We start from the raw sequence: 20,104 nt of genomic DNA, 5'->3' as shown, positions 1-20,104 counted from the left end.
CATTTTTGTGAATGAATATTTCATTGTGTATATGTACTACATTTTCTTTATCCATTCATTTGTTGATGAAAATGTAGGTTGCTTCCATATATTGGCTATTGTGAATAATGCTGCAATAAAATTAGGACTGTAGTTATTTCTTCAACGTACTGATTTCTTTTCTTTTGAATATACACGCTGCAGTGGGATCGCTGGATCATACAGTAGATCTATTTTTAATTTTTTTAAGGAATCTCCACACTCTTTTCCATAGTGGCTGTACCAATTTACATTCCCACCAACAGCAACAAAGTATTTTGGTTGCTTGGTCTGGTGTTGTTAGGAAAGGAAAAACTAGGAGAGCTTAAATTTTGGCATATAAGATGAGCCAATAAAGAGTTTGAGAATGTCATGTAATAGAGAAACCACCAGCAGGAAGCTACCATTGTGTTTCTAAGAGTCTACTTCTATTCAGCTGCCTAGATTTGGGGCTACATATCGGTGTTTGATATTTAGTTTTTTGGTTGAAGGATCTTCCATTCTCCAGTTCTGGGAAAACTTGGCTTTCTTGCAGAACAAAATATTTTCTTGGTACTAACTTCCTCTGTACTAAGAATTTTTTCTTTGTTTAATCAAGAATATGTGACCTTTCATCTTAATTATCAAGAATGGAACAAATGATTTTCCAACTAAATGCAAATCATTTAGGTTTCAAAGGAGGAACTTGGGCTATTTATAATAGCAGTTATACACATCCAGAGCCACCTTTTGTCATTCATACAAATCTGTAGGCTAATCTTTAACATTCCCTGTCTGGAAAGAAAAACACAGAGACAAATATCCCAACAACAATATCTATTTTTTTTTTATTACATAGAGACGTTAATCATGTATCATGCAAACTCCAGTTATCATATTCTAATCTATCCTTCAAAAAGAGAAACAAGTAATTATCCCACCTGATGATACTAATTAGTTGTTTGTTTTTTAAATTATTTCTATTTCAAAAGATGAAGGGGGTGTAAATGTTTTTGTTACATGGATACTGCTTCGGAAAAACAGTCCCCAAACCATGCTTTCTTGTAAACTCCACAACAATCCACACGGAAGAGGACTTCTGTGGCCTAAGGTGGGGTTTTCCACACACACCAAGCAGGGGACACTGGCTGGGTGTCTTCTAATTCAATTCCTACACTATCTACCTGGAGATAGTGTCAGATCCTACAGGGTGAGGGCTCAGTCCCCAAGACTGCCCCTGCCCCAGACACCAGTCACGGGTCCGAGCCTCTGGAGCTTCTGACTGATCAGCTTCAAGTTGGGGTTACCATGATCCCCTCCCTCTTTGGGTTTGGTTAATTTGCTGGAGTGGCTCACAGAACTCAGGGAAACACATTTACCGATTTATTATAAAGGATATTACAAAGGATAGAGATGAAGAGATGCAGAGAGTGAGGTATAGGGAAAGGGGATACTTAGGAAAAGGGATCCTGAGATACTTCACTTAGGATACGGTCTCCAGTTCCATCCAAGTTGCTGCAGAAGACATTATTTCATTTTTTTTATGGTTGAGTAGTACTCCATGATATTTATACACCACATTTTCTTTATCCACTCATGAACTGATGGGCACTTAGGTTGATTCCACATCCTTGCAATTGTGAATTGTGATGCAATAGACATTCAAGTGCAAGTGTTTTTTTCATAAAATGACTTCTTTTCCTTTGGGTAGATACCTAGTAGTGGGATTGCCAGATCAAATAGTAAGTCTACATTTATTTCTTTGAGGAATCTCCATATTATTTTCCATAGAGGTTGTACTAATTTGCAGTCCCACCAACAGTGTATAAGCATTCCTTTCTCTCTGCACCCACATCAGCATCTATTGTTTTTTGACTTTTTAACAGCCATTCTGACAGTGGTAAGATGGTATCTCAATGTGGTTTTAATTAGCACTTCCCTGATGATTAGTGCTATTGAGCATTTTTTCATGTTTATTGGTCAAATACACTCAACCAATGAGGTGACATATCCCTACAAGGAGAACTACAAATCACCAATGAAAGAAATCATAGATGACTCAAACAAATGGAAAAACGTCCCATGCCCATGGATTGGTAGAATCAACATCATTAAAATGTCCAAACTGCCCAAAGAGATTTACAGATTCAATGCAATCCTCATCAAAATACCAATGTCATATTTCACATATCTAGAAAAGATAATTCTATGTTTCAATTGGAACAAAAAAGGAGACCAAGTAGCCAAAGCAATTGTAAGCAAAATGAACAAATCTGGAGGCATCACATTATCTGACTTCAAATTATAGTACAAGGCTATAGTAACCCAAACAGGATGACACTGGTATAAAAATAGAAGCATAGACCAATAGAACACAATAGAAAACCCAGAAATAAAGCCATCTACCTCTAACCAACTGATCTTTGACAAGGCAGACAACAGTATACACTGGAGAAAGGAAACCCTATTCAATAAATGGTGCTGGGAAAACTGTATAACCATATACAGAAGAATGAAACAGGACCCCTATCTCTCACTACATATAAAAATTAGTTCAAGACAGATAAAAGACTTAAATGTTAGGCATGAAACCATGAAGGTTCTAGAAGAAAACATAGGAAAAACTCTCCTAGACATTGGCTTAGGCAAAAAATTTATGACTAAAACCCGAAAGGCAAATATAGCAATAACAAAAATTAATAAATGGGACTTGGTTAAATTAAAAAGCCTCTGCACATCAAAGAAAATAACCAACAGAGTTAATAGACAACCTACAGAATGAGAGAAAATATTCACAAACTGTACATCCGACAAAGGGCTCATATCCACAGTCTACAAAAAACTCAAACAAATCAGTAAGAACAAAACAAACAACCCTATTAAACAGTAGAAAAAAGACATGAAGAGAAAGTTTTTCACTAATTTGTTTTTTATAGTGATGCTTCTTATTTTCTTTTTTACATAAAACCTAGGGAAGGCAAATTTTGTGAATTATCCGAAGAGAAAGAACAGGTTGACAGAAAACTACTCTTCAGCTTAAGAATCTATTACACTCATCCTCTTGCAGAATTCAGACAATTCACCTCAGGCAGGCTTTTTGATCCTTCTAACAATAGTCATGCTTGGGAGACAGAATGTCAACCACAAATTTGGGGAATCCTAAGGGACACATAGCTTCCAGTCTACCTGTCTCTGAAAACTATTTAAAACTCAGGAGACTTCTAGGACTTCTGTATCTACAGAGCATTGGAGGGATTGCTTTTTTACTCATCCTGATGGCTTAGATATGAAGACAATATCTTCTTAGCTTTTTGCACTGGACTACCAGAATTCTAATGTAGCCATACAAGGGGCTGACAGCACCAGTGCATGTTAGCAGGGAACCCTGGGGGGCTGCGGAATGGGAATTTGTTATTACATCAATTGCAGCAGAGTAGGTTTCAAAATGAACTAGGCAGGTTGAATTTCTTCTGCCATATTTCATGTACCTTCAAACCCCATGTCACTGATTCCTATCTGCAAAGTAACCATCATTCAGAGGTGGCCCTCCCCACCTCAGCTCCTCTCTCACAGCCCTTTGTCACTCCAGCCGTCTCTAGCATTTCATCATCATCTTTTGTTTGAGGGACAAAATAATTTCCTACACACGTGCAACCTACCACAAGATGCTAGCCCATTCCTACAGCCAAAACTATTGGATGTTTCTACTCACGGCCTGCTTTTTTTTACTTGTTTTTTTCTTTCTCTCTTTCTTTCTTTCTTTCTTTCTTTCTTTCTTTCTTTCTTTCTTTCTTTCTTTCTTTCTTTCTTTCTTTCTTTCTTTCTTTCTTTCTTTCTTTTTTTTTTTTTTTGTGTGTGTGTGTCCACACGAAACATACTGGGCTATACTATACTTGAGAGAGTGTGCTATTCCTTTTTGGTCCTCCAAAATGAGCTGTTTACAACCAAATCTTTATCTCTGGGTTTGTTCTACCAAACCTCTCCCTCTGCCATGTCCTCCTTATCTGGGGTATTGGCTAAGGCATTTTCCCCAGTGCTCTGTGCTCACACTCATACCCCTGAACGCTGGCCCTACAGGTCCATGAAGAAGAAGAAACCCTCAGTTTGGGCTCCTCAGCAGTGAGGTCATGCTTCCCATCTGCACTATACGTGTCATCTGAGTTTCACCAGTGCCGTTCCTCCAGGAAAAGCAGGACACAGAGGAGCCAGTGCTTCTCCTTTGGACCTCTTGCTTATACCGTTATAGTGAGTGAATACAGACTTCATTGTCACTTAATTTGTCCCATTGTTCTAGCTGAGTACTTGACACTTGGAAGGTTGACAACATTCTGTAGGCCATCCTGGCCACATAGTCACTCACATCCAACAGTGTGGCCCTCACGATGAAGCACTCCTGGCTCAATTCTGAGTGGTGGAATGCTGTCGTCAAAGATGCAGCAAGGAAATGCACCTTCATTTGAATGTCACAGCCACGATTCCAAAAGATAACATGGCATCATGTGAAACCTCTCTAGACTTTGGTGAGTGTAAACGCAACTCCAATCCCAGCGTCTTAGTTTGTGTTAATCCAGCATCCTTCAGTGATATCTATAAACTTCTGACCTGACTTCCCCATGGTCCATTATCTACTGAGCTAACATGAGGCCTAGGCACTTTTGATCAGAACACAAAATTTATCTTCTTGCCACTTTGCACCAGAAACCCAATCTCATCAAACATATGACAATTTTTTGTTTTTGCTGGTATTTATGAGGTAATGGAGAGGGAGCTCTTTACTTCTCTGGGGACCCCCACTATGCATGGTGCTTGCTAAGGTATGCTTGCCAGCCCCCCAGTCCAGAGGTTTCTCTCCTGGGGAGCAGCCCTGGCTGCCCAATCTGCATTCTCCAGCTGCCCTGGGAATTCCACTAGATAACAATGACTAGACTGATGATACAATGCTTATTCTCAGTGACTTACATAGCAGAGTTTTGGTGGGGATATTGTTGAGGAGACACAATCTGGCAACACAAAATAATCCCAAGGAAACCCAATATTGTTTCTTATGTTTTTTAAATTTCACAAGGATGATTCTTGCTTTCTCCCCCATTCGGTTTCCCCTCACACCTCAGATTCTCCCATTTCTCTTTCTCCAAGCTCTTTGAAACGTTTCTCCCATATCCAAGTCACATGTTTTTCCCTACATTCTCCACGTTTCCCAGATCAGAGAGGAAGAAACGAAAAAGACAAAATTCTCATTAGTGGGCGAATTTGGGAAGGATGTGGAACAATCTTGAAACACTTATACATTAATAATTTTTATCCTCTTCCAACTATAAAAATGGTCAAATGCTGAGCAAATAAATTGACCAACTGGAAGAATAGTGTTGGTGTCAAGACAACAGTGTGGGTTTAAATCTCAGCTCCACAACTGTCTAGACATTTGATAATGGAAAATTTACTTACTGTCTCTCTAAGCTCCTGTCTTCTTCCATAAAATGAAATAATAACACCTGCCTTTTGGCCTACTTTATAGATAAGGTATGTAAAATATTTAATATTTGCACCTGGCACTCAGGGAGCACTCAACAGTTTGCAGCCATCATTGTCCCTGGAAAAAGTTAAATTTTTAGCTGGGATCCCTTATTTCTTGTTCCTTGTTCCCATCCTGACTTCATGAAAATGCTGTGTCTCCCCGCATGGTTCAAGTAATTCTGTCCTCCTATTCTGCTCCATTATATGGAATACAGGGAATCATGTGGCCTTTCCTCCACTCTTGAGTCCTTTTAAAGAAAAAGTCAGCAGTGGAGTGTAAGCAGACAGTAGAAGATGAAAGTTGCACTGATTTTGAAACCTTCCACCTGCAGGTGAAATGAGTTCTATTCAGTTCTTCTTTGAATGCTGTTTTGTTGAATCAAAGTAGAATACATTTATAACAGAGAGTAATTAAATAAAATGGGACCTGGCTTACTAATTTAATACAGAGGTTGAAGGCAATTTTGTTGCCATTGAATCCTAAGATAAATTGTTCTCTTGAGTGGGGTCTAATTGTTCCGTAGCCAGTTGCCATAATCTGAGGAAAATTCAAGCTAAAAACTACTTTTGCTATGCATTTTTCATGCATTCAGTCAGAACTTTCTTACTAGCGTGATTAAATCACTATCTCAATTCATTTCTCTAGCTTGCATGTGCTGACAAAATGGAAAAGAGAATTTCAAGGAAAGTAAAGATATTCTTTAGATAAATTAGGCCTTCCTGAATTTAACAACAATTACATTCCAAAGTTTCCATAAAACATGTCAATATAATTCTTCAAAAATATTATTACAGGAATGGCAATATTCTGACATAGTAAAATAACAGATAAGGCTAGCTTATGCTTGGTGATATATAAAATACTCTCCTTCATTATTTGGAATATTTTCCTCCCATATAACAACAATAACCTCTGATGCGAGTATAGAATTTATCAACTTTTATCTAAAAACTACCAGATTTTTAAAAAAATAACACAATGATAGAGTAAAATTAATGAGGGAAGAGGGTGCAGGTCGGGAAGGGAAGCCTAGCCAGAAGAATTCAGACAATAAAAGTTAAGATTGGAACATGGTAATAAAAGTACCATTCCTGAACAAAGCAAGATCCAAAATATCTAGACAGATTTTCTACTTAGGTCTAGACTAACAGATTAGGTCTGATGATATTCTCAATGTCATACACACATACACACACACACACAAGTATGCAGTGAAAATAGCCACACCTAAAGATGTTTTTTCTTCTCATCATATCATAGATTATAGTTAAATCAGCCTTAGTAATGTGCTGCTCAAATCCCCTTCAGGCATATTACTCCTTCTTAGTCTACCATATTAATTACTGTGATGAAATGAGTTAGTAGCCGAGATCATTAAAATATAAAAAGATAAGAGAGATACATGTCAGAAATTACACATGCCAACTTCCTTGGTAGCTGGCTTATGTAGATCAAGCCACCTTAGTATCAGGACCTGGAAGTACTCACCTGGCCTTTTGTTTCACAGACTTTTCCTTACATGGAACTTCTTTCTGTTCTCCAAAGAGATATATTTATTCTCTGAGCTTTCAGTCTGTTCCTTACCCCCAAATATCAGGAAGCTGGGTTCTGCTACCTTTTCCTGATGTAGTGTAATACACAGACAGAGGGGGCAACTGACTGTTATGTGATCAGGAAGCATCTGATTGAAGAGACTTGTTCTAAGGCAGCCTCCATCTCCCACACATTAATACCTCAAATGATGCCACTGGAATCTCTCCTTAGAGTTAATGTTCACCTATCTCTACCTGACCTCAGGGGGTCAACTGAAGAAACTGTCAACCCCAATAAATAACTGAGGCAAAAATCTCAATCCATGGAGGTTTAATAAGCCAAGATTTTTATGATGCACCCAGGAAAAACATGAACTACAGACAAGCTGTGGCTGTTTTCCTGAAGGGGAAGTTGAAACCTTTAGCATTTTAAAGGCATACAGAGAGAAGGATAAAGGTGGCGGAGTGGGGTCTGATGAGATAGTGGCTACATTCTTGTGATGTCCAAGAAATTATAACAGGGGGAATGGCTGCAAAGGGGTAAAAATGTTTTCTGTCTCTCTAAAACCTCCCCTACTATGTTCGGAAATTAAAACCTGAATTCCTGCCTCAGGCCAGTGGTCAGGAGGGCAGGGGAATGTCCTTTGTTCTTTGTACCACAGGAGAATTGTCTGGGGAAGGGAATTGCCTGGGGAAGGTCAAGAGATTGTCTTAGCTGAAGATGGGATGAATCAGAAGCATCAACTGTAGTTGAACAGCAATAGTCTGAAGCTGAAAATCTCCCTTTTAAAAGCTCTATATTTCTGCTCAGAAGCAGGACATTGGTACCTTAAGATGGGAGTGTGTCAACCTCTTCATTAGCTGCAAATTAATAAACTTCTCTTTCCTTTTCCTCAAACCACTTGTCCTCATTCTTCTGATGCAGCCTTGGGGGACAAGTGCTGAGCTTTCAGTAACAGAATCTACATTTTACAAAATAAGGGAATGAAAGAAGCATCAATTATGTAGATGGCCCCAGGTAGGTGGAAGAATGTCTAATTCTGTCCTGTCTCCAGTTCTGTTACCTGTAATATAAACATGTAATTCATTATTACTGTGGAATCAGATAGGCTTTAGTTTTAGTTCCTAGACATAAGTACAATTTGCATGTCCTTGCTTATGGGATGTTGACAAAAAATTTATTTAATGAATGATCTGTAAGGCCAATTCTTCACAGGTGCCTGAGGCTTTAATTTTCATTTGACAAAGTCTTACTTTATTTTTTTCACTCCATTGTAATGGGAAACTTGTAATAGATGAGATTATGAGTTGAGGATGTCAGAATGAAGGGAAAACTTCCCCTTAGCTCTTGGAAGGTTAACTGAAAAATCAACTTGTTAGGTTGGGAAAAGGAGGAAGGAAATCAGATGCTTTGTCTAGGGGTTTCCATTGAGAAATAGATGACATTAGGAGATGTTTTGTCTACTAGGAGGAACAATTTGACCAGACGTGGGGCTTCCAAGAAGGAATAGATGATGTGTCAAGGAATCCCCAAAGACCGAAAAGATGTTTGGTCTACGATAGGGAGTCTCCATGACTGACCAACCAGAAAGAAGTAGAGAATTCTCTACCTTTCTCCAAGAAAAATCATGAATATTCCATCCCCCACTTAACATAAAATTAGAGAATCAGCATAAAAGGGAAAATCTTGTTAAACTCAGGGTCTCTTCCACTTGTGGGGGTTGACCCCTTCCTTCTCTGTAATGTACTTTGCTTTAATAAACTTTGGCACTTTGCTTGTTTGCATCTGCTTGATCTGCTCATTTGCTCTATCGACTCAGTACCAATAACCATTCTTTAGTACTGGGAACAAAAAACCAGGGAACACTGGGACCTGACACCTGGTCCACACACCTGACAAACTTACAATAGAGGAGATTAATAAAAGGAAAGCGGCGCGGTGGCTCACGCCTGTAATCCTAGCACTCTGGGAGGCCGAGGCGGGTGGATCGCTCGAGGTCAGGAGTTCGAGACCAGCCTGAGCAAGACCCTGTCTCTACTAAAAATAGAAAGAAATTATCTGGCCAACTAAAAATATATATAGAAAAAATTAGCCGGGCATTAGGTGGCGCATGCCTGTAACCCCAGCTACTCGGGAAGCTGAAGCAGTAGGATCGCTTAAGCCCAGGGGTTTGAGGTTGCTGTGAGCTAAGCTGACGCCACAGCACTCACTCTAGCCCGGACAACAAAGTGAGACTCTGTCTCAAAAATAAATAAATAAATAAATAAATAAATAAAATAAAAGGAAAGCTATCAAATTTATTTTAACGTGTATACACAGAACTCCCAGAAAAAAAAGATTCAACTCCCTGATAGAGTTTGGAAACATATGACTTTATGGTAAAATGGGTTATGAGAGGGGGAAGACGGGAATTCTGTTCAGGGACAATGAAGGATTACTAAGGAGGATGAATGCATGAGGAATAAGGATTAACTGGTAAAGAGTTCCCTTTGGAATTTAAATGAGTCTGAGAGGACATTATCTTCTTAAAGAGTCTGTTCTGGTATGGTCATATTCCTGTTTTTTCAGGGAAAGGAAAAAAAGAATAATTGTTTTCTTAGGTGGGTCTGGATCTCAGTCAGATAAAGAAACGTCAACAATATTGGGAGAGCCCAAGGTGGTGGTGGAGGGAAAGGTCAGAGAGAATCTGAGGTTTCTTCAGTCAATTCAGTTTGTCAAAATTCCATATTTAGGGGTAAAATATTTCTAATTTCCTTCAAGGACAAGAACCATCTCTCAACATCTCCATATATGCAGGGCCTAGAAAGTTGTCTGGCACATAGGGGGTGCTCAGTAAAAGTGCAGTGAAATAAAAATAAATGAGACTATCTGATGAAAGAATGCTAAACATGGAAGGAGAAACATTCCAGAAAGTGGAGCTCAAGAATTCACTGTCTCTATATGTTTGCTAAAGCTGACCCTTTAGTTTCATCTCACTTGACAAACACCTCCACCCACTTTCTGCTAACATGTTTCCAAGAGCAAATTCCCCCACTTCCTGGGCACTACTCCTCCATTCTCTCTAATCTAGATGTCCCTAGTAATAGAGATGTCTCTCCAGAAACTTGTATCTGCAAATCTTTAAATTCTCAGAAGGTAAATTCTAGGTTTCCTAGGAGCAGGAAGATAATAGCTCAACCTACAGTATTTTATAAATGGAAAAGGGAAGTGTTAGATAGATAGTGAGGGATTCTGGGTCTCCTAGGGACAAAAGTGGGTGCTGTGGCCCCCATCTTGGTCCTGCCCCATCCTAATCTCCCGAGCAGCTCCTATACTTGGGGAAAAGGGAATACCCTATGAATCTGCCAATCATAACTTAGTGTGCCAGCTGTGAATGCAGAAATTAACAGAAATTTGAAAACAATATTACATTCCAGAAGCAATTTGTTTTAATTTTCTCTGCATTTGATTTCTATGAGAAGATATTAATTTTTTTCAATTTCTTTAAGGGTATGGAATTAATATTTTTCTACTTTAGAGTCAGGATTGTCTTTTTTCATGAATTTCTGTATTTCCTGGACATTTTCAAATTTATGCCATACAGGTATTCATAATAATCACTTATTTTACTGTCTGAGGCATCTGTAATGATGTTTAATTTTCTAATTTTTTATTTCTGATTTTGATCATCTGTGGCTTTTCATTTTTTCTTGAGGATTCTCAGTAGGAGTTTACCAACTTTACTCATTTTTGAAAGAAAATTTTTTGCTTTGTTAATCCTTTGCTAATGTATCTTTCTTTTCTATTTGATTTATCTTCCTTCTGTTGCTCAGGCTAGACTGCCATGGCATCAGCCTAGCTCACAACAACCTCAAACTCCTGGGCTCAAGTGATCCTCCTGCTTCAGCCTCCCGAGTAGCTGGGACTACAGGCACCCACCAGAATGCCTAGCTAATTTTTTCTATTTTTAGTAGAAACGGGGTCTCTCTTTTGCTCAGACTGGTCTTGAACTCCTGAGCTCAAGCAATCCTCCTGCCTCAGCCTCCCAGAGTGCTAGGATTATAGGTGTGAGCCACAACGCCCTGCCTAACACTAACTTTTTAAATGGATATTTATATCATTGAGTATTATGCTTTTTTTCTTTTTTTAATACCTATTCAAGGCTATAACATTGTCTCTAAGTTCTTCTTTAACTTGTCAACTGAAGAAACGATGAAGTTCATAAACTTGGAAAGGAGAGCTTTATTTCTCATAGAGTTGCAGCCTGCAGGGCAACCATTCTGGCAGGCTGGGAAGCATAGCCTACAGCAGAAGCTGAGAGCAGGTACTAGGAGTAGTAGGAGGAAGGGACAATGGTCACAGGAATTTATGCTGAGCAAGGTGGTCATATATGCATATTTAACAAACTATAGGAGGAGTTATGAATATTTATGAAAGGAGAAACATGTGCATCTGTAATTGAGCTTCATGGCTCCTCATAGGTTGCCATGTACAAAAAATGGCAGCCTTAGCATGATCCAAGGGGTTTTGGCTCTCTGACATCAAAACATGAAGCAGAAGACATGAAAACCCTCACTGCTTATCCTCCATAGACTGGTCAAAACCACTCCATGGTCAGTGGCCTCTACTCAGGAAGGAATGCTGGTCAGTTGTTTGCCAAAACCACAAAAAGGGAGGAGCAGCATTAGACAGTTGATTGAAATCAGCAGTGGAACAAGCCTTTGCAGAGGCTTGTTTAGCCCTTAGGGAAGAAAGACTAATGATTTTCAAGGCATGGGTATAATGAGGTGTGTCTGACCTCCCATCCCATCGTGGCCAGGAACTGAGTTTTAAGGTTTCTCTGGGGTTCCCTTGGCCAAGACGGGGTCTGTTTAGTGGTTGGGGACTTAGTATTTCATTTTTGTTTCTCAAACTGCATACCACAAGATTTTAATTTATCAGATTTCCATTGTCATTCAGTTAAAACATTTTATAATTTTTTTGTGGTTTCTTTTTAAATCCATTGGTAATTTAGAAGTGAAATGCCTGATTTTCAAACATATGGAGATTTACTAGTTATCATTTTATGATTGCTTTCTAATTTAATTCCTAGAGGTCAGAGAACATTTGCAAAATACTTGTAATTTGTAAAAACTTACTTTATGGCCTAGAATTTGGCTAATTTTTGTAACTCTTATCTGTGCTCTTAAAAATAGCATATATTTGGCAAAATATACCCTATTTGGCATATCTTTATTAACTTCATAGTCCATGCATATCCAAGCCAGGAAACTAAACTTAAATTTGATTGAAGATGGCAGAATGTCCTGGAGGTTCCAGCAGAAACAAATGCAAAACCACTCTGGAGGTATGCTCCCACAGGAGTTTCTCAGAAACTCTTTTTTTCTCAGAAAAAAATCAAAAATCCCTACAAAAGATGAGCTAACAGTTTTAAAAACATTTTAAAATTCTTTAGGAGAAAAAATGCACCACAGCACAATCAGCAAACATCAAATGGTGATTAGAGCCCCACAAATTTTAGATGATGGAAATTGTAAAAATTAAAATATAAAATAAGTATGTTTAAAATGATTAAAGAAAAAAATTTAAAAATTAAATCTCCAAGAAAAATACAGGCCATTTGGGAAAAAAATAGAACTTCTATAAATAACAATTAAAATTGAGAATTCAATGAATACTCTCAATAGTAAGTAGTAAATTCTCTGGGTCTTTATCTAAAAATGTCTAATTTGTCTTCACTTGTGTATAATTATTTGGCTGGTTTGGAATTCTAAGTTGAAAATGATTTTCACTCAGAACTTTGAAAATATTATTCCATTATTAGTCCAATGATTCAACACTGCTGAAGAAAGAACCAACACTTAAGTGCACATATAATAGTAACACTCATCGGGTGTCAGGCAGGTGGGAGGGGGGAGGAGGAGATGTATATATTCACACCTAATGGGTGTGGTGCACACTGTCTGGGGGATGGACATGCTTGAAGCTCTGACTCGGGTGGGACAAAGGCAATATATGTAACCTAAACATTTGTACCCCCGTAATATGCTGAAATAAGAAAAAAAATTTTTTTTAAAAAAAGAAAGAATTGGTTATCTGTAAGAAAAACCCTCCACAGAATCACTCAGCAAAGAGAATTAAAGCTTTGGAGATTATAAAAAATAATTTTAAAATGTAGAAGTTAAAGTAAAAAGGTTGAACATTTGTCTAATATGATTTCCAGAAAGGGAAAAAGAGAAAATAGGGAAGAGATATTATAATAGCCAAAGAGGTAAGGCTAAGAATTTTCTAGAATTACTGAAAGAAATAGATTCCTCAAATTAATGAAGTTTTGAGGATGATAACCATAAATAAATCCATGCCACAGTTGACCCTTGAACAATGCTGGGGTTATGGGTGCCAACCCCCATGCAGCTGAAAATCTGCATATAACTTTTGACTCCCCACGAACTTGACTGCTAATAGCCTACTGTTGACTGGAAGTCTTACTGATAACATAAACAGCCAATTAACACATTTCATATACTATATACACATCAAAGACTGTATTTTCACAATAAAGTAAGCCAGAGAAAAGAAAATGTCACTAAGAATATCGTAAGGAAGAGAAAATACATTTACTATTTGTAAAGTAGAAGTGGATCATCGTAAAGGTCTCCATCCTTGTCCTCTTCAGTCTTCATGTTGAGTAGGCTGAGAAGGAAGAGGAAGAGGAGGGGTTGGGTTTGCTATCTCAGGGGTGGCAGAAGTGGAAGAAAATTTGCACATAAGTGGACCTGCAAAGTTCAAACCTGAATTGTTCAAGGTTCAACTGTATTGAGGTGATATTGAAAAACAATAAAGACAGAGAAATTTTTAAATCAATCAGACACAAAAGAGAGTTTACCTACAAAGAAACAAACATTGGGGAACAGCACATTCTCAAAAGCAAGTAAAGAGGTAAGAAAATAGTAGATGAATATTTTCAGATTGCGGAGGGAAAGTAAATGTGATCCAACCAACAATCCAAACAGTGTTTATTCAAGAAAAATCACTGAATCGCAGTAAGGACAGAGAGCTTTGTGGAGCTTTAACTTGCCCTATTCCCATCATCTCCTCCCCATCTCCATGATACTCTTAAAATATCAATTACACAACCAAACTATTATAACAGAGTGAAAGAAAATTGTAGGCATTCCCAAACAAAGACTAAGGCAGTTTATCACTTACATACATGTGCCAAAAGAGCAAGGAATAAATATGTTTCAGGAAGAAAGGGATTTTTTTTAATTCAGGATATTATGGGGGTACAAACATTTTGGTTACATGAAATGCATTTGCCTCACTCAAGTCAGGGCCACAAACATGTCCCTCCCCCATACAGTGTGCCCCGCCTCCATTAGCTGTGGGTTTACCCACCCCACCTGCTCTACCTGCCACTGGTGGGACTGCAAATTAGTACAACCCCTGTCGAAAGTAATTTGGAGATACCTCAAAGAGCTAAAAACAGAAATACCATTTGATCCAGCAATCCCACTACTAGGCATCTATCCAAAGGAAAAAAAAGACATTCTATAAAAAAGACATCTGCAATAGAATGTTTATAGCAGTACAATTCACAATTGCAAAGATGTGGAAACAACCCAAATGCCCATCAATACATGAGTGGATTAATAAAATGTGGTATATGTATACCATGGAATACTATTCAACTACAAAAAACAATGGTGATCTAGCACCTCTTATATTATCCTGGATAGAGATTGAGCCCATCCTTTGAAGTCAGGTTTCACAAGGATGGAAAAACATGCACCACATGTACTCACCATCAAAGTGGTACTAACTGATCAACACTAAGGTGCTCAAGTGGTGGTGATACTCACTGGGTGCCGGTCAGGTAGGGGGTGTCGGGGGTGGGAAGGTTTTGATGTTGCGCTTTATATTATTTCATGTTTATGGCTAAATGTTTCAAAGTTAAAACTTGAGGATAGAGAAACCCTTATGCCACCAGATTGTAAGCTTTCATAGAATGATGTCTACAGCTTATTCAACTTTGTAGGCTCAACCTGGTATAATGCCTGCCATAACATCATGACCCAAAATTGTTTTTAGTTTTTGTTTGTTTTTATTGAATTGAAACTAATTTAGAGAGTAATATTGATGGCAAAATCATTGGATTTAAATTGCTGTAGTCCTTCAAGATTTCCTAGAAGCTTTTTATTTTATTACACACATGCATGCACACACTTGTTAATGTAGGATAGTTATTAAAGTATTCCATTTTATGACTTGGATTTGTTAAACTGGTATGGTGAATTGTTTATCAGATTAGGATACCCCACGCCTATTTCCTGCATTTCCACACCTAATTGCTTGGAACAATTAGCAGTCTAATTCCCTTTCTTTCCTGTAAGAAAGAAGCATAGTTTGTTTCTGTTGGTTCCTTTTCCTGCCATACAACCACTCCTAGTGTAGCTGGTCTTCATCCAGTCCTAGACAAAGTCTTTCCAGTCTTTAAACTTTCAAGATGTGAAACTTTGAAACTTTTAAGAAACAAAAATTTCTCAATGTAAATAAGTTAATATTATACATATGAGAGTTTCTCTAAAAATTCAAAAGAGCAATGAGGTCATGAGGCATGTGCCTTTGTTCTAAGAGAGAGTCTCTTTGCATGTATTGCGATTGTGGACTGTGAAAGAAATTCTTTTAGTGGCAATGCCAACATATGGAAATTCAAATTTCATTCCTTAATTTAAAATAATATATTTTAAGCAGAAAGCAAATCCAGGGTATTAAAGGGATGCAAACTTTAAGGAAATGCTTTTGTCTGTCAAAAAATGTTATTTTAATAGTATAGTATTTTTACATTCCCAAGAAGGATAACTTTTATGAAAACCCACAGGAAGTGGATTGTTTTTCCTCCAGTAATAAAAGTTCAAATGAGTTAATCTTTGCACGTGCCTTGTGCAGGTGACAGCCACTCCATAAACTTTCATTCTCAACCTTCAACTCTTCTTAAAATTGACTAAGGTAATAGCAAATAATTATTGGACACTTAAACAGTGACAGGTATCATCCTATGCTCTTTACATAAATTTTCTCATTTAATCCTCATAAGAACTCTGTGAATTAAGTACTGGCTTATCTCCATTTTAGACATTTGAAAGTTGAAGCATCTAGAGATTTATTGCCCATTGTCACACAGCCAGTAAGTGGTCGACCAAGAATTTGCACTCAAATCTATCAAGCTCCAGAATTTGTGCTTTTCTTTTTAAGTTCTATTTTATTTTTAATTGACAAATGATAATTACCTATATTTATGGGGTACAATGTGATGTTGCAATACATGTGGAATAATCAAATCAGACTAATTAGCATATCCATCACTTCAAATATTTGTCTTTTCTTTGTGGTGAGAGCATTTAAAACCCTCCCTTTTAGCTATTTAGAAATATATAATACATTATTATCAACTGTAGTCACCATGCTGTGCAATAGATTGCCAGAATTTACTCATTGTATCTAACCAAAATTTGGTACCTGTTGACAATGTCTCACCTTTCCTTGGATCTCTCCACCCCCGGTCTCTGGTAACCACTATTCTACTTTTTATATTCTACTTCTATGAGTTTAACTTTTTAAGATTCTACGTACAGGTAAGATCATATGGTATTTGTCTCTCTCTAGACCTGGTTTGTTTCACTTAACATAATGTCCTCTAGGTTCATCCATGTTGTCACAAATGACAGAATTTCTTAATTTTTTATGGCTGAATATTATTCCATTGTGTATATATATCAAAATTTTTTAAAAAAACATTCATCCATTAATGGACACTTAGGTTGCTTCTGTGTCTTGACTATTGTGAATAATGCTGCAATGAACATGGGAGTACAGACATCTCTGATTTTAATTACTTTGGGTATATACCCAGAGATGGGATTGCTGGATCATACAGTAAATCTATTGTTAGTTTTCCAAGATGGCTGTACTAATTTACAATACTACCAAGAGTGTACAAGGGTTTTCTTTACTCCACACCATTGCAAACTTGTTATCTTTTATCTTTTTGATAATAGTCAATCTAAGTGGTATGAGGTGATATCTCAATGTGGTTTTAATTTGCATTACTCTGATGATCAGAGTTATTGAGCATTTTTTCATATATTTCTTGACCATTTGTATGTCTTTATTTGAGAAATGGTCCTTTGCCCATTTTTTTATAGGGCTGTTTATTTTCTTGTATAGAGTTGCTTGAGTTCCTTGCATATGTTGGATATTAGTCCCTTATTCAATGTATGACTTGCAAATATTTTCTCCCAAACTGTAGATTGTCTCTTGACTCTATTGTTTCCTTTGCTGTACAAAAGCTTTTTAGTTTGATACAATCTCATTTGTATTTTTGCTTTTGTTGCCTGTGTTTTGGGGTTCACATCCAAGAAATCACTGCCATGGAGCAATGGAAAATCTCCATGGCATTGGTCCATAAATTTTTTCATTTAATCCTCATAAGAACTCCGTGAATTAAGTACTGACTTATTTCCATTTTAGACAGTTGAATGTTAAAGCATCTAGAGACTTATAGGTTGCCCATTATCACATAGCCAGTAAGTGGTTGACCAAGAATTTTTACTCAAATCCATCTAGCTCCAGAATTTATGTAAAAATTTATGGACCACTGCCATGGAGATTTTCCCCTATGTTTTTTTTCTAGTAGTTTTTCAGTTTCAGGTGTTACATTTAAGTCTTTAATCCATTTTGAGTTGATTATTTTATAAGGGATAAGATAAGGGTCCATTTTTATTCTTATTCATGTTACTATCCAGTTTTCCCAACACCATTCATTCAAGAGACTGTCCCCATTGTGTGTTCTTGTCAGCTTTGTTGAAAATCGATTGACCATAGATATATATCTTTATCTCTCAGCTCTCTATCCTATTCCATTGGTTGATGTGTCTGTTTTTATCCTGTTGTTTTGATTACTATAGCTTTGTATTATATTTTAAAATCCAGTAGTACAATGCCTACAGCTTTGTCCTTTTTAGTTGAGATTACTTTGGTTATTTGGGGTCTTTTGTGGTTCCATACAAATTTTAAGGTTGTTTTTTTCTATTTCTGTGAAGAATGACATTGGAATTTTGATTGAATTTCAGATTTCGTTGAATCTGAAGATTGACTTGGCTAGGACAGACATTTTTACAGTGTTAATTTTTCCAATGCATGACACAGGAGACCTTTTCATTTATTTGTGTCATTTTCAATTTCCTTCGTCAATGTTTGTGGTTTTCAGTATACACATCTTTCACTTGGTTAAATTTACTCCTATTTTTATTTTGATGCCATTGTAAATGTGATAATTTTCTTAACTTCTGTTTCAGGTAATTCATTATTAGTATATAGAAATGCTATTTTTGTAAGTCAGTTTTGTATCTTGTAAGTTTACTGAACTCGTTTATGAGTTCTAACACTTTTTTGGTGGAGTCCTCAGAAGTTTTATATATAATATCATGTTGTCAGCAAACAGAATGTGTGCTCTTTATGTATTATGCCTCTTATCCCCCAAGCTATCATTTTGGCTTAGACTAGCTAGGTAAGAGCTTCAGGGAAGAGGAAAAACATAATTTAGGTCTGCATACCAAGTCTGTGGTATACCAAAATATCAGTATAAACGTCAGGAAACTCAATCAGTAAAGCAAGTTGAAGACATTCACCTACCTGTAAGAAACTCAGTTTTCGGTTATACTATCAAACATAAAAGACACATTGCCTAAATTTCCAAATTGGAATGTAAAACTTTGGTCTGTGGATCTCCAGTTGATTCTGGCAAAATTCATACCAAAGAAAATAAAGCAGACTTAAAGACATAAGAATCTCATGTAACATACACTACAATCCTTAGAATATTGAAAGGTAGTAGTAAACTTAAGCACTCTTCAAATCCAACACATCTTTTCATTTAGATGTAGTGCTATAGGTGCAATTGCCTAGGGTGCAGCTGGGTAACAGAACAAATATAATTAGATGATATTTATTCAGAAAACATACAGTCATAACTAACCTAGATCAAAGCATGGTGTTTGGGGAGAGGCAGAATACAAAAATAAGTTAAATAGATCTGTGTGCTATACAAGAAATTTACAATGTTGAGTTTATAATAAAATGAGTTCATTGTTGGCAGCAATCCAGAGCTGTATGTTAGATTCACTGATATGTTGGTAATTATCACAAAAGTAGTACAAAGAGCAAAAGGTGTTCAAAGAAGAAGGAGAAATCACTTATGGTTCGGAAGATCATGGAAGAATAGAGCTAACACTTGAGCTGAGCATTGAGGGGCTGGATAATATTTGGAGAGGATTGAAAATCCAGGCTTTAAGGAATAATGCAGACAAAGATATCCTCATAACTAAATACCAAGCCTTAAATGAACCCTGATGTGCCCATACTTTTTTCATTAATTTATTTTACTAGCTTTTTACAAATCTAATTAATTGATCTCTACTGAATATGCCTAAATGTTCACAACATTTATTTATACACTCAATTCTTTCCCCTATGTGTCAGGAGCTGTGCTACACCCTAGACATAGGGAGAAGAAAGCCACCTCATGTCTTCAAGGGAGCTGGTTTGTTTAGCAGACAGATAAGTAAGCACACTGTTAACATATATAATGAGTGTGATGCGCACCGGCCAGGGGATGAACATGCTTGAAGCTCTGATTCGGGGCAGGGGGCAAGGGCAATATATGTAACTTAAACTTTTGTACCCCCATAATATGCTGAAATAAAAAATAATCACATACATATATATTAACATAATCACATAATTTGAAACGTTCTAGACTTGGGAATAAAAAGTCATGTCTAGTCTGTAAGGAAATAATTTTTAATGACCCTCCCCAAAGAATCTATTAATCTTAAAGTTAAAAAAAAATAGATCTAGAATATAAAACAATGGAGGTGAAGGGCAAAGGAAACCAAATATCCGGAGTTAGTGGAAAAGGAAAATTAGTCAGAAAAGACATTAAAAGAATTTGGGGAGATTTTTAGTTTGAGAAAAGGAACATTTAGAAATAGCCAAAAATTCCTGGGATTGAAACAAAGA

General features: G+C 37.0%; 1 long non-coding RNA gene and 1 other non-coding gene across 2 annotated transcripts in view; both read right to left on the bottom strand.

Moving 5' to 3' along the window:
• Window positions 1-805: 805 nt before the first annotated feature.
• On the bottom strand, window positions 806-945 carry LOC123650500. Its single transcript, XR_006739368.1, has one exon. It is a non-coding gene; the product is annotated as a U8 small nucleolar RNA (small nucleolar RNA).
• A 7,081-nt stretch (window positions 946-8,026) lies between these two features.
• The window catches only part of LOC123650032, a 73,145-nt gene continuing 61,067 nt past the window's right edge, over window positions 8,027-20,104 (bottom strand). The window contains exon 4 of the long non-coding RNA XR_006739233.1: window positions 8,027-8,108. This is a non-coding gene — a long non-coding RNA (uncharacterized LOC123650032). The remainder of the gene's footprint in view (window positions 8,109-20,104) is intronic.

Source organism: Lemur catta, chromosome 14 (assembly GCF_020740605.2).
Source record: "Lemur catta isolate mLemCat1 chromosome 14, mLemCat1.pri, whole genome shotgun sequence".
Taxonomy (NCBI): domain Eukaryota; kingdom Metazoa; phylum Chordata; class Mammalia; order Primates; family Lemuridae; genus Lemur; species Lemur catta.
This window is presented reverse-complemented; position numbering and strand designations above follow the sequence as displayed.